This window comes from Crotalus tigris, unplaced genomic scaffold, assembly GCF_016545835.1.
Source record: "Crotalus tigris isolate CLP2741 ecotype Arizona unplaced genomic scaffold, ASM1654583v1 scf7180000017549.6302385, whole genome shotgun sequence".
Lineage (NCBI taxonomy): Eukaryota > Metazoa > Chordata > Lepidosauria > Squamata > Viperidae > Crotalus > Crotalus tigris.
This window is the reverse complement of record NW_024096467.1, coordinates 1,297,180-1,313,473: the sequence shown is the minus strand read 5'-3', so window position 1 is coordinate 1,313,473 and position 16,294 is coordinate 1,297,180. Positions and strand designations below refer to the sequence as shown.

Sequence of the window (16,294 nt, the reverse complement as noted above, 5' to 3'; positions counted from 1 at the left end):
TCAAAACTGAAGAAGCTTCTTGAGTGAGAAGCGAAACATCTTCAAGGAAAAACAAAACCCAGTTGCCTTTTGAAAAAGCATCTTTGGGACAGCCTAAAAGCTAGTTTCTGTTTAAATTAGAAGAGAAAAAAGAGCTGCATTTTGTGTATGAGGGTTAAAAGAAATTAAGGACAGTACTTCAAATATCCATTTTAAAGGAAACCTTCTTTGGAATTTGTGTTCAGCTGCGAAACGTGCTGAATGATAATCTAACCCTTGTGAAACACGTTTAAATGACTTTTGTGATCAAGCATTCTTTTCTAATTTGATTTTTCCTATTGTTATGTCCTGGGCCGGCAAGCACAGGCTGCAGCGATTGGCCCGGGCAGACCATGTGGATGCCTGGGACAAGAAAGGCTGCTTCCAGCCTTTGCAATGATTGGCCAGCAAGGTATTGTGTAAGGGGGCTATAAAAGGGGGCGCACCATTTTAAAAGCTGTTCTGTTGGTTTGCAATAAAGGAGACTGTTGGAACTTGTTGCTTCGTCTCAATGCCTCTTTTCCTGAAACAGAATACCTGTCTTTCAACATTTCTGGAAAGGTGACTTTAACTTGCTTGGAGTGTTTTACATTTGTACAGCCTGGATTTGATTGTTTTATTCAATGAGGATAATTGTGATAAAATGAAGCAGGCATGTGTGAAGTCTACCTAAGCACAGTTGCTTAAACATTGTTTGGCATTTCTTCTTATAGCGAATAGGGGAGCTGGATATTGCAGCCAAAGTGCTATAGAACAGCTTTTCAAATTCTCTTTGGAATTCTGCCACTTCCAATTAATCCTTCACAAACTATAGACTCTTTCAGTACAATGCAGTTGTTTGCTATATTTAGCTTATAGCCTCCAGCATTATAATAAAACTGATTGAGGAATGTTAAGTCAGCCACACATGCAGACAACAATTTGCATTTAATGTACTGTAACCTCCATTATACTATGGTGTTGGAATGGCTGCTAATAATGAAAGGCCATATGTAATTGACTGGAGTATCCAATTGCTTGCCATTCCCTTTGTTAGCAATTCATAGTTATGTTAAATTGATGTTTCTCGTTTCTTTGCAAATGGGATCATAAACCAATCCAAAGGACTGCCTACTGTTTCTAGCTTACCACCAGTATTTGCAGAGAATTTTGATTATAACAGAGTAAAATTGCTGAGGATTTGTTCCTGCCCTGAAAGACATGTGTTTGTCTCAACTTGAGGTCCATTTCAGATAAACAAACTTTTGGAACTTGTCTCAAAAAGTCAATTAACTGCCGGATGATAGTTTACAAGGCAGTAATAAAAGAGGGCTAATCAATTTTAGGAATAACTATATTTAGAATTTTCTGGAAAAACACAATGGGTTGAATCCAGGAGAAGTTAATCATGCATTAATTGCAATGAGATCAAGAAGATTTCATACTTTTGCCCTATGAATTTCAACAAAATTGAAGTGAGACAAATGTCATTTGAATCCCACACATTTAAAATACAATGATATATAATGGCAACACTTACTATAGAACATACGCATTTGGAACATATTTTTGAAGCTTTATATAGTCACCAGCTTGAGAATTATATGCACAGAACTTTTTTTTCCTCCATGCTAAGGGATGCATCAGAATTTTGTATGGTTGCCAAGACACAAATTCAACAAAGCTACAGAGTAAGGATATTAATTTAATCTACACTAAATTTAGTGAGTTGGTTATTCTCTTCAATCATTTATTTAACCATCTTATCATTCTAACAGACTAAAACCTACAGTTTGATCGCAATATGAAGAATCAAAGAGGGAAACAGTTTTATGGGGACTGCAGAGAACCTTGTGGTCTCTACTTTAGAGCTCTGCAGTAGCTTGGAAGACAGTGCTCAGTTTATACAACTATCAATTAATAGACCCATTCTGCTGGGCAAGACTGGAGGAAAGAATTACACATACTTCAGTAAGTTTTTAATATTAGATAAGGTAACGTATATAATCTTGGAAACTGCAGGAAGAATTTCCAACCCTTGTTTATTAATGAGTTCATGAAGGTAGATTCTCAGAATGTTTTGAACCATTTCTTTCCACTTTTCATGACATCAGGACTAAGTTGCCATTTATGAAATAAGCTAAAATCATAGATTGAAATTGACTATCTCTGTTAGGAATCAGTCTGGACACTATACCTCTTAGCAAAAGACACGGTCCCCCCAAAACGTTGAGCTTTTTCTTTGGCAGTGGGCAATCCGTTGCAAGGGATGAAGAGAACCATGGTGACAAAAACATCCACCACAACTAGTTTAGGGTGTAATTATTGACTGGGGGTATTTCAGTAATAAGATTGTATTCCATGGGTGAAGCATATCTTGAATAAGTGGAAAATTCCATGCAAAAGTATTTGGGGGAGAGTGAACATCCATCTCTTGCCTGGGCTGCTATTGTTACAGAGATGGTCAATGGAAGCACTCTCCCAGTTTGACAGGATGGTCCATGATCTAACACAGTATTTCTCACCTTGGCAACTTAAGATGTTGAGAAATATGTTGGCTGGGGAATTCTGAGAATTGAACTCTATACTTCAAGTTATCTAGGTTTAGAAATACTGGTCTAGTAGAAGAAGTGGGATAAGAAGAGATGAAACCAGTAGATAGAGTCCTTAATGGATCTGATCTTCATCAGCTTCCAGTTGATTTTAAACGGGACGAGGAGAATGGGAAAATGGAATTCTAATTTTGGGAAATACTTTGTGAGATCTTTAATATATTTTGAGGCACCCAAAATAGAATTGAATTCCTGGACAGGATATTGGGTTAGATAATCTTCAAGGTCCCTTCCAACTCTTAAATTCTATTAATCTATGACTCAGTAGTGCAAATGTGTGTTGAGCTGTCAACATCATAAGAATGTTTAGCAAAAAGAGAAAGAGAGAAATCACTATTTTGATGAATACTACTTAAAACTCTTAGATGAATTTGCTTCCGTGCTCTTTTTATAGTTGGTCTATTAAGAGGTAAATTTATGGTGCATATTGTCTGAGAACACAAAGTAGTCAAGTATGAAATCATTCTTCCACCACAAGACTTAAATCCAGTATGGAGAGAGACTGATAATCCTGATTATAAATGTAATAATCCTCTGAAATATTTTTCAATAGCAAGCAAAGCAAAAGGATGTAATTTTAGCTTATCAGTATCTGACAGCAGTGCTGCAGCTAAATTTAGCAACCTAAATGCTAATCATTCTAAAAGTGTAGCAGCATTTAAAGTTAGCTATAGGTCCTTGCAGTTTCCTTGTACAGGAAAAGTTTTTTTTCTTGGAGGACTAAACAACTTTTAATATTCTTTCACCAACTTTAAATATGGACTTAATAATCCAAGCATATTTTTTGAAATATCTCAGTGGCATCTCCAGGTGGTAAGAGAGAATCAGTGTTGTGGCATTACAAAACAAGCCCTGCCCTTTGCCCGCTCGCCCTAAAGGGGTGGAGCTTGCAGTGCCAATACCGCAATGCTGGTTTTGGCAACAAATCCTTTGGATACTGCTGTAAGATCTCAGTGGATCATTTAAAAGAATCCTAGCTAACTTGAAAAGATACACAAGACATTAAGCATACTGATGACACCCTGACCCCATGGTGATGAATCAGCTCATTCAATGGTCTCATGTAGATGTGATGGCTCAGTGTTAGAATGCAGTATTGCAGACGAACTCACTGCTCACTCCAGGAGTTTGATCCTCATTGGCTCAAGCTTGACTCAACCTTGCATCCTTCCGAGGTTAGTAAAATGAGGACCCATATTGTTGGGGACAATATACTGACTCTGTAAACCTCTTAGAAAGGGCTGTAAAGCACCTTGAAGCCATTTATAGGTCTAAGTGCTATTGCTATTAAATAGGAGAATAGAAAGCAATGACCCTAGTGGCATCCATACCACAGAGGCAAAGGTGAGATCTCTTCTGCCCAACCTTCACCAATTGGAACCCACCCGATAGAAAGGAAATTGAGTAACTATTCTCATTTTTAAAAAACAAAATAAAAATAAATAAACAAGGGTCATTTAGTGCTATTATCCATTTTTAAACCTTCTTGAGTTTCCACTATGCTACAACTTTCATTTTTATAGTTTAAAATATTAAAAATAACACATCTTTTTTAGAATAAATAAATATTGAAATTATATACACAAGGTCTCCTAGTCCCATGTATGATTTTAACAAAAGACCATGCATTACACTGGGGAAATTAGTCAGATAAGGTAAAACCCAAGGCAGTTGGTTTTACTTCTGAGTAGATGCTTTAGGATTAAACTACTAGTAACTTTCAGCTGGTTGCAAGTTGTTTCAGCAGTTGCATAGGGTAATTTTTGTTCACTCTTTCAATTTCTGTTTTTCATAGGTTGTTTCCTGTTTTAATGACCTTTGTAAGTGCTTTAATTTAGTATTGTGTGGCTACCTTCATGGTTTCCCAAGAAGTTTTCCAAAGGTAAGCTTTTCAGAAATGAAGTTTTAAATAGAGAAAATATGGACATGGTATAGATTAGATAGTTATTAAACACTTAAAGCTTTTTTAGGATACAAGAATCTATAGCAGGAAAGGAGGAGGGGGAAGTTATTTTACAAATAAAGTGTCAGAGTTGCTACAAGAGATTTATTTATTTATTTATTTAGTGTATGGCACAATAAATATATAAATTTGCTGTAGCAATTATGACAAGTTAGAGGACATAAATAACCAGAGGGGTTTCATACCAAACCATCTTTGTTAAATATAGAAATAAATAAAGCTATGGAATGAATATAGTGGTATCTTCCTATAGTATAACTGTACAGGGTAATTTGGCATTTGTGCCATTTTAAAATTATCCATCATTTCCATTGTTGTTCTCTGAATAATTCCTTCATTTCAGTCTTTCTGTCTTTAAAAATTGTATCTTTTTATAACCTGGATGGAAAAGACAATGTTCCGAAATTTTCATCTTTATCCAGTTGTCAGAAACTGCCAGCCACGTAAGAAAGAAGGATCAAGCAAGGAATTAGCCTTGAATCATTGTAAGAGACATGAGCCTGACACTTGCTAAGTTTCATTGAACCTGATCTGGTTGTTCCCAAGAGAAAGCAAGCAATCTTGGAAGATTCTTGTATTATAGGTAGAACAAAATAAAGTAGTCAACTTGAACCCTTTATGGGTTTCTTCTGCCCGACACATAGGTAAAATAAAGGTAAATATACCATTGATTTATCTCCTGGTAACTATATGGAAACCACTCCCACCCCCACAAGTCCTATTCTACTGCCTCATCGTGGTGTTCTTGGGAGGAATGAACAAAGATCATTGGGATTTATTCCCAGTGGAGTAACCCTAGGTATGAATGCCACCCCAGAAAACTACATAAATAAAAAACATAAAACTGAGAAAAATATAAAACCTGTTGAGGAAAATGTAAAACCTATTAAAGAAGAGCTGATCATCTTTCAGACTATTAATGGAATTTGTGATATGGCTAGATTAAAGCTTGTGGGATATCTAGCTGATGTTGCCATACAAGAAAAAAAAAAACCTAAGTTGCAAAGATAGAATTCTAGTAGGAACATGGAATGAAAGAAGCATGAAGACAGGAAAACTCAACACAGTAAAAGGTGAAACGAAACAACTACAAATTGACATCTTAGATATCAGTGAATTGAGATGGACTGTGATAGGATACTTTTAGTCAGAAGATCATACAAGTCATGTAATCAACATTTTCTACCTTCCCAGCAAGATTCCAACAAACAAAGTCATTGCAGGAAGCCAGATTAACAACAGCAGTGATTAATTTAAAAAATGTGGCAAAAAGGTTGTAAAATGGGGCACAAATAATTTAACAATTGCCTTGTTTAAAAATGAAAATTTTGGGATCAATTGTGTTTGTAAATAGACAACCTGTAGTTGGATTGTATGGCTCAGGAAACCAAAATGAAATAGCAGGATGACTTAGCAATTTCTGCTGCTCCAATGATTTCTTCATAGCTGGCACTGTTCCAAACAACTAAAACAATGGCACTATGCATGGACATCATCAGATGAAGTATAGAGAAATCAAATTGATTATATTACTGCTAAAAAGAGGTGGAGGAACTCAATTACAGTATCAAAGACATGCCAATGTACAAGTTTCAAGTTAAGCTAAAGATGAAGAAAGCCAATCAGTTTCCATATGATCTTGAACATATATTCACCCTTTTCAAGGAAAACATGAGGAATCGCTTTGAAGTTCTGAACCTCAGTGATAGAAAACGAGAGAAATTATGGAATGATTTTTAAAAAAAATTGCTAAAGGTGAATGTGAAAAGACTGCCAAAAATGTAGATAGAGGAGAAAGCAAATTGTACAGTAGAATAAACTATGGAAATTGCCGAGAAGAGAAGCCAAAACCAAGGACAAAAATCTCAGAAAGGAATTTAACACAGAGTTTCAGAGAGCTCTTGGGAGAGATAAGAAGAAGTATTACAAAATATCTGTAAAAACACTGAAGATGGAAACAGACAGGGAAAAACATAGAAAATATTTCAACAGATCTCTGAACTCAGAAGGAGATTCCAAACTCAAATGGTATGCTAAAGATATCAATAGATAGATAGTGACTGATTCAAAGAAAATCAAAGGAAGATGGAAGGAATATACTGCAACACTATACAGTAGAGATGTCAACATATATGTTAGGAAATATGTAATATGTAATCCTGGAAGATGTAGTTAGATCAGTACTCTGGATATTACCAAGTTGAAAGATTACAGGAACTGATGGAATAGCCACTGAAATACGACAAGCAACAGAAGAAGAATCAGTCAAGATTCTAACGAAGCTATGCCAGCAAATCTGTAGAAGAACACAGTGGCCAACTGCTTGAAAGAGGTCAATATATCTTCCAATTCCAAAGAAAGGAAACTTAACAGAATGCCAATTATCATAAAATATGCTTTCTTTTAGATGCTGGTGAAATCATGCTTAGGATCATCCAATGCAGATTAGAGTTTTACATAGAAAAAGAAATCCCAGATGTACAAGCTGGCTGAGGAACATGAGACATCATTGTTGCTACATGCTGAAAAATTGAGAAAAACTAATAATACCAAAAAGAAGTTAGTATTTGCTTAACTGATTGCAGAAAAGTCTTTGATTGTGATAATCATGTCAAGCATTGGAAAGTGCTCAGAACATTTTATTGTTCCCATGAAAAAATTATATACAGGTCATAAAGCCACAATAAAGATAGAATGTAATGAAACAGACTGGATCCAGATTGACAAAAAAAATAAAAATGACAAAGCTACATATTCTCCCTTATTTATTCAACCTATATATGGAATATATATTAAGAGAAATAGGTTGGAAGAAGATGGATTTAGTTTTAAAATTACAGGAAGAAATAATCAATAACCTCAGTTATGCTGAGGTTGGCACTACTCTGATAGCCAGAAATGCAAAAGATCTGCAAACTGAGTAAATAAACGTTAAGAAATCCAATAAAAATGCATTATAAAGAAGCCCAAACTTGTTTTATGACAACAGGTAGAAGAACCAGCCTTATAACTGACAATGTAGATACTAAAGAGGTAGATAGCTTCTGCCTTTTAGGATCAACCATAAACTGTAAAGGAACATGCAATCAAGAAATACTCTTAAGCTAGCACTTAGTATAGCAGCTATGAAGGCCACGAGAAGGCTATTCAAATGCCATTATGTGTCTATCTTTATAAAGATCAGTATCATGTAAGTTATGTTGTTACCAGTGACCATCTATGGAAGAAAAAGTTGGACTTTAAAGAAGCAGGATAGGAAAAATATTCACACCTTTGATTTTTGGTGTTGGAGAAGACTCCTGAGAATATCATGAACATTCAAGAAAATAAAGCAATAGCTCATTGGACAAATCAACCCAGAGCTCTGACTCAAAGGACAAATGACCAGGCTCAAAGTATCCTATTTTGTACACATTATGCAAAGACCATGCTCTCAGGTATTGCTGGGAAAGGTAGAAGGAAAGAGAACAACCAAGAGCAAGATGGATGGACTCAGTTATAGTGACAATGAGTGCACTGTTGGGAAATGTAAAAAAACAGGTTAGGGACACATCATCATGGAGAAAATCTATTTATTTTGTTGCTAAAGAATAAAAAATGACTTGGTGATATATAATCATATAGTCAACTATACGGAAAACATTGGGCTGTTTTTGTGGCAACAATATAGGACTGATTTGCTAATATACAAATGTAAAAATGTTGGGAAGCACCAAACCTGGCAGGGAGGAGGGCTCAAGTGCAGAGTTAGTTTGGAGTTACTGCACAACCTCAAAAGGGCTAGGACCAACCGTTCCTCCCCTTCCCCCCCCCCCGAGTTCCTTGGAGCTTCATCTGTTCCAAAGAGAAGTCAGGGAAGATTCCTGTATTATAGGCAGAACATAATAAAGTAATTAGCTTGAACTCTGCACATGTGAGTCTGCTTGTTTGTGCCTAAAAAAAGTACATTAGTAAACATGTCTTAAATATTTTTATCACACTTCTAATTAGGTTGGGCCAAGGGGGTGCCTATATAACACAGAACATTTATTTGTATTATCCTCCCCCCTCCCTTCCACTTACCTGCCTACAGTATATAAAATCAGCCCAAATACTGATAAAGATATTTTCACTGAAGTTTAAGAATCATTGTATGATTGTGAATTGGTAATTTTTTTTCTTAATGCAGGGTTAGGAGAAAGGAGCTGTTCCAGTCACCCGGCTAGCTTCCATGCCTAAGGAAGGACTAGAATCTGGGATTCCCCATTCCTAGTCTAGCACATTAATTACCAAACCACATTGTCTCATTTGTAGAGTTTTTTATTTAATGAATATCATGTTGCTGAATAGGAGCAACTATTATATGTTGAGGGTATGTGAGAAAGAAAGATGGAGAGCAGAGGGAGTGTTTTACTGTTAGAGATGTATAGTATTTCAGGATTTCACAACCATTCAGTTCTACTCAATGACCAATAAAAAAAATCTGTTGCTGAATTTATCACATTTATGAAAACCTAGTCATCAATTATTATTTACATTTTTTTTACATTAAAACCATTCCTCCTCTTCTTCCTTTTTTTAAGAAAAGAAGTTGCTCCTAGTTAATAAACAGTGTTATTTGCTTTACCACTTTCAGTAAAACACCCTGTTCATCATATGCTTCCTTGCTAGGAAGAACTACAAATATGAAAATAATGAATGATTCATAATGAATCTTCTGCTAACTCAACTTTGATAGAGCCCATTAATACTCACTCTTTATGAAGTAATAGGGCAAGAAATCTGCCAGCACATAAACATCCTTCACACCTCCATCTAGAAGTAGGGTTTTCACCTAATAAGGAAGGAAGGTTGACTAATCATATCAAATTTGTGTTTAAACTTTTTTCTTGCCAGCTATTTTATTTTAATGTTCTCCTCTGCCTAGTGAGAGAATGGGAAAAAGAGAAAAAGTGTTACCCAAAGCTCAAGATACCTGAAATGACCAAAGAGGTATAGTCAGGGCTTTTTTTATTCATAGAACGCCCAGAATGGAGTTCCGGTACCTTTTTTGTATGGAACCTTGTAGGATAGGCATGGCGGGTTGTATGACATGTGTGAGTTCCGGCACCTTTATATATATATATATATATACAGCTAAAACCACACATTGCTGCTCAAAGCAAGAAGCTAAAAACACCAGCCTGAAGATGACGAATGTGACTTCGTCGAAACGTTGCCAAGACACTTCCAATTTTACGCGGGAGAAAACCCGAACAACCAAAGACCTATATATATATATATATATATATATATATATATAAAAAAAAAGCACTGGTTATAGTTATTGGAAACTAGAAGAGATGAGGAGGCCAAAATGAAAGTCAGAAAACACCAATTTAAGTAAAAGAAAAAAAAGTGATACACATAGATGGTAAGGTAAGGTAAGATGATAAGATAAGATAAGATAACCTTTATTGGCATTTTTTTACTGTGGGCACAAAGGCACACATCAAAAATGACATTTAGTTGCCCGCTCTCAAAGTGAAACACATACATGACACACCCCTAAAATATACTATGTACAACATATGTACAGATCCACACCCCTACATATACATAGCAAATAAATATTAAATACTGTCCATCTTGAACATATAATGGAAGGAGGAAGCTTGAGAGTTTTAAAGGTTAATGCTATATGGAACGAAACTATGGCTGAATCTGAATGTTCTGCTACGGATACCACGAAGCCTCCTCCCAGAAGGTAACAAGGAAAACAGGTCATGAAGAGGATGTATAGTGTCCCAGATAATCTTACGGATACTGCTCAAGCAATGCTTCTGTGCTATGTCCTAGATGGGAGGGAGGGAACTGCCAATGATCTTTTCGGCCATTCTCACCACTCTCTGCACCGTCTTCCTGTCTGAAGCGGTGATGCTTCCAAATTAGACTGTGATGCTGTATGACAGGATGCTCTCAATCATCCCCCTGTAGAAAGTGGTCAGGACAGGGGAAGGAAGATGTGCTTTTCTCATGCGACGCAGAAAATGCAGGTGCTGCTGGGCCCGCTTCACCAGTTTCTCACTGTTGAGTGATCAAGCCAGCTTACACATTAACTGCACATCCAGGAATTTGATGCTGGTAACCATCTCCACAGGTGAATCATTTATGCACAGAGAAGTGTGGCTGTGCCTGTCTTTTCTGAAATCAAAAAGATATCTGAACATTTTACCCATCAAATGACAGGACAAGGACCAGAAATGTAAACTACTGTACAGTATTTTCCCAGTCATTTGTTCATTAAAGAAGCCACTAAAACTAAAGGTCTTTACTTTTACTCAAGAGCAATAATGTACTCAGTTTGCTAAACCTTTGCAGTGCAAGACTATAGAGAAGATGAAGATGACAACTCTTATTAAATCGAGAAAAAGGCTGGGTAGTTTCTATATAGAGGCCTTCCAGCACAGAACAGCACAGCATTTTCTCAGCTACTAATTTAATTCTTGCATCTACTAGGTTAATGAGGAGGAACATAATCCCATTGGGAATATGGGTCAGAGATGCCAAAGAGGTGTTTATTTATGCTGAAATTTGCAGGCTCAAAATCATCTCTTTATTTCTAAGGTTAGAAGTTTATTTATCAATATTTGAAATATAAGGTGTCATGGGCATAAAATTATAGCAAGAAATAACTCTCAAATTCTAAAGTATTTGGGGATGGTGCCTTCCAAATATAATTTCAGCTGCCCTTATTTAAAAAAAAAACAACACCTCTTGTTCAGCAATAGGGAGCTCTCACTTCTATTATAGCACAAGAGGTCAGAGCCAATATCATTATGCAGGTCTTGCAAGTCTTAAGCCAAAATTAGCTTTCTACTTAACACTTACCCCAGGGCACTAACCAGTTATTAAAAGGTCATTTATTTTTAATTCATTTTAATAGCACCTTGAACAATAACAGGAAGCCAATTTTTTGGGTGGAAATGAAAATGGGAATAAAGTTATAAAGTAAAGGCTACAAGAACAGATATCCATACAGTTTCACATGTGCTGCAAAAGTTTACCAGCCACAGAGTCACTTTTGAAGGGTCCTTGAAAGCTACTCTGAACTTCAGTTGATGTAGTGTTCAAATATTTTATTCCTTACCGAATTGGTTTCTGAACTGGGATCAAGAAAACAAGCATGAATTAAGTTCTTTATTCTTTACCTAAGAATAATGACAGCAAGTTGTTAGGTTGGTGGCTGCAAAAGCCCCCTCCACCCAGCACACATTATATACATTACTGTCAGCCCCTCATATAAAATACCAACCACATATTCAGTAACTCATTTACAGGTACTCCTCGACTTACAACAATTCATTTAGTGACTGTTCAAAGTTACAATGACACTGAAAAAAGTGACTTACAACCATTTTTCAGACTTATGATCCTTGCAGCATCCCCAAGGTCATGTGATTTATATTGGGATACTTGACAGCTGGTTCATGTTTATGATGGTTGCAGTGTCCCAGGGTTATGTGATCCCCTTTTCCAACCTTCCAAGCAAAGTCATTGGGGACTCCAGATTCACTTAGCAACCATATTACTAATTTAACAACTGTAGTGATTGACTTAATAAATGTAGCAAGAAAAGTCATAAAATAGGTGCAAAATTCACTTAACAATTTTTTCACTTAGCAACATACATTTTGGGTTCAATTGAGATCATAAGTCGAGGATCACCTGTATAGCATAAGAAATATTTTTACAGTAGAAACCAAACAGTTGGGGTCCCATTATTTCCATACTGTTTCAATCAGGTACTTGTCGCTAAGGTTCTAAGTCACGGGTGTCAAACTCACCACGTCACATGACGTTTTGTGACATGTCACAAGTTTTTTTGCATTGCCGGAGCTGGGGTGGGTGCGGCCTCCGCATGATGCAATTAGGCCACGTGTCAGCAGTTTGACAGCCTTGTTCTAAGTAGATTAGCTCCAAGCTATTTGAGAAACCACATTCTTACAAGGACACTTGCTTGATCTTGAGCCATATGTTCTTACCCAAAACATTGTAAATGATCACGCCAGCAAAGCCTTTTTCTCTGGCATTATCCTGGACATAGAATTCCTTTGTTCAAGTATTTGGGTAGTTTCTGTTATTCATAGTATTTTGCCACTCAGCTTGCTGTTTTCAGTTTTCTTGGATTTTTCAATTCTTCTACTGTTTCATACTGCAAAGTATTTTAATTATAAATAGCTTTCTAAAATTATTGTATTTATTTATAATTATGTAAAATGCTCATGTGTTGATTCAGAGGGTTCATTGGATTTCAAAGACCTTTTGGAATTTATCCACCTGCAGAGAGAAAGTAGAGAAAAAAGATCAATATAAATAAAATTATAGAGGCTGATAGAACAGATTTTCCTTCAAATCTTTAAAACAGAGGTTTACTTATTAAAAAATCCCAGTTTCATTTCACATGATATTATATATTTTAAAGTGGTTTGGTTTTACCTACAGTAATTGGATAAAGGGGAAGGGAAGCAGGAGAACAAAGAAATTTAGAAAGAATTCATCCTAATTATTTGGGCAATTAAAAGAGAAGGCAGGAGATTTATACTTTTAGATTTGCCCCTGTTATTTTAGCCCTACAATAAAATAAATTTAGTTCACCTTGTCACTTTTCTTGTTTGGTTTACTTGAGAGGCTGTCATCAATCTTCTGCAGCACTGAAATTGGAAGCCAGGCTTCTCCGAGTAACAGGCAAAAACTGGCAAGCAATGTTTGCCAGGCAAAGGGTTAACTTGCTGACAGCAGGATTAATTGCAAATGCAATTAAAAGTATGTATATATCTAAATAGTGGAAAAATATCACAAGCCAACTGTACACCTATGAACATCTGTTAAGCTGACTTTTAGATAATGCTATGGACACTGTTAAGCAATGGATCAAGGATATAGAATTAAAATGTGAATTCTGGCACACAGAAATTTGAAGAAGACAAACGAATTTGCAAAATACAGCTTTTTTGGATCAAGAATTTATGGTATCCCTAGAAGAAGAAGATACTGTGCTCCTTGTAATTTTATTACAACTATAAAATACTTTTTATAGTTACAACTATAAAACTTGTATAGTTATATTTAGATATAGATTCAAATCTAAAACCATAATACAATAATTTTAGGTCCTGCCGTGATATTTCTAGGGACTTTAGAGCTGAACTTTAACAGAATAATAGAGCTGGAAGGGACCTTGGAAGTCTTCTAGTACAACCTGCTGCTCAAGACAAATGCTATTCCAGACAAATAGCTGTCCAATCTCTTCTTAAAAACTTCTAGTTATGGAGCACCCACAACTTATGGCAAGCTAATTGTACTCACTATCAGGAATTTTTTCCTTAATTCTAGGTTGTTTTTTTCCTGCCTTTTTCCTACTTTGGAGAATAGATTGACCCCCTCTTCCTTATGGCAGCCCCTCAAATATTAGAACACTGCTATCATGTCACTCCTAGTCCTTTTCACTAGACTAGACACACCCAATTCCTGCAACCATCCTTCATATGTTTTACCTTCCAGTCTCCTAATCATCTTTGTTGCTCTTCCCTGCATTCTTTCTAGAGTCTCAAGATCTTTTTTATATCATGGAGACCAAAATTGGATGTAATTATAAAGTCATTATAGAGTGGTACTAACACTTCACATGATCTTGATTCTATTCTTCTCTTAATGCAGTTCAGTACTGGGGTTTTTGGCAGCTGCACTGCATCAGGGACCAGTTCCATGGAGAGAGGTTTTTCCATGGACTGGAGAGTATGTGGTTTTGTGTGCTGCCTGCATCCCGTGGATGGAGTTTTGCTTGTTTGTGTGGACTGGTTGCTGGCATGCTACAGACCAGGGGTTGGGGACCTCTGCACTACACTGCAGGCTCATACTTAAGTGAGTGTCTACTAAGACTCCTAGCTCCCTCTCGCAGTTACTGCTATTGAACCAAGTAGTACTATTCTGTACTTATGCATTTGTTTTTTCTTGCCTAAGTATAATCCCTTACTTTTCTCACCATTTAGTTTAATTTTGTTAGATAGGGCCCAGTGTTATAGTCTGTCAAGATACTTCTGTATCTTGAGCGTTTCTTCTGGGGTGTTGGCTATTCCTGCCAGTTTAGTGTCATCTGCAAATTTGATGAGTTCCCCTTCTATTCCCTCATCTAAATTATGTATGAAGATGTTGACTAGTACTGGGCCTAAGACAGAACCTTGGGTACTTCCCTCCCTATAGATATAGTTTTATTGAGGACTACAGTACATGCTGAGTGAAGTGTGTCAGCCAGTTACAAATCCATCTGGTTGTGATGCCGTCTATCCCACATTTTTATATCTTACCAAGAAGTGGGCTGTGGTCCACTTTGTCAAATGCTTTGCTTTTACTTTGCTCCTTTAAAATTCCATATTTGTTATTTTTTACCATGCTCTTATAAGGAAATGTCTGGAATCATTATTTCATTATATGACCTACTAAAATTTCATGTAGATTGATGGACCAATCTTCTCTTGTCAAATGCTCTGATACAAGGCACAATTCAGGATTCCTTCAGTGACAGCAATTGTCCAAGGAGAGCAACCCCAAATCATATACTACCATCTCCCTGTTTAAAAAATGGCATGAAATTGTTATTAGATACTGCAATGCTTTGTTTCTGCCTGATATAATAACATCTACACAGACTCTCCAATTCCACTCTCAGTTCATGTATCCATAAAACACGCCTGAGAAATCTAGAGGATCATTCAGATGCCTTTTAGCAAAGAAACATCAATTTTTTTCTTAATGAATTCTGGCTCCTCTCCTGTTTATCCCTTTTTTATTCAGTGCCCTTCTGATAGTAAAGACTGAAACATTGAGATTAGCAGAGAACAGAGAGGTCTGCAGAATTTTTAATATTATTCTATGATTCTTTGATACTTCCTGTACAATTATTCCTGTTTAAAATGTATTAGGATTTATATGACTGTGTAAGATTCTTCAGAATTTTCTTGGCAGCAAGCTATGCCTAAAGAATCTGTATTGTGAGAATGAGATTTACATAAGGAAAGACTGGCCCAAATCAGTCCTGCTTAAATTAGAATTAGTCTTACTCAGCAGAATGACTATGAGCCAATTCTAATATACCTTAATGATTTAGCATACATGCCTGGTCTCTCTTTGGGCCATTTTGATTTATAGCAATTGGAATAGATGTAAGACTTTAAAGACCATTAGTTTGGAGTGAAAAAAAAAGAATACTGCACTGCACTTGTGATAAGGAATACATCTGAAGATGCATTCCAGCAAAAAATCTCAGAAAAGGTTCCCTAAGAAATGGGAACTAACCATTTCTGAATAGAAGGAATGGGTGTTGTCATTTTTAATTAGTCTTAAACTATTGAACTGTAATCTCTATATGTGTTTTCCTATGGTGTGTTTAGAATAACATTTTTTTAGCTTCTGCTGGCTTAACCATGGCTCTCCAGTTTGCCTGATGCACTTGACTTTCTTCCAGGGAGACTCTTGCATTTTGGTTGGTACTCAAGAATACCCCTTGACCTAGGACTGTGGTTGCTGCCATTTGACACCATTAAGAAAACATGCTTTATTACATTTTCACAGATTCCCCATCTGCTAATTCTTCTGCACTGCTGTTACAACAGAGATTACAGACCATAACCTGAGAAAATGCAAGAAGGTGTTTAAAATATATATCTAAAGCTGATGGCTGAACCTGCATATATGTATATTTTGA

The 16,294-nt window shown here is 36.3% G+C and overlaps 1 long non-coding RNA gene across 1 annotated transcript; it reads left to right on the top strand.

Annotated features, from left to right (window-relative positions):
* The first annotated feature begins 467 nt into the window (after positions 1–467).
* Positions 468–8,981, top strand: LOC120305469. Its single transcript, XR_005556049.1, has 4 exons — positions 468–579; positions 1,776–1,968; positions 4,405–4,491; positions 8,741–8,981. It is a non-coding gene; the product is annotated as an uncharacterized LOC120305469 (long non-coding RNA).
* The last annotated feature ends 7,313 nt before the right edge of the window (positions 8,982–16,294 follow it).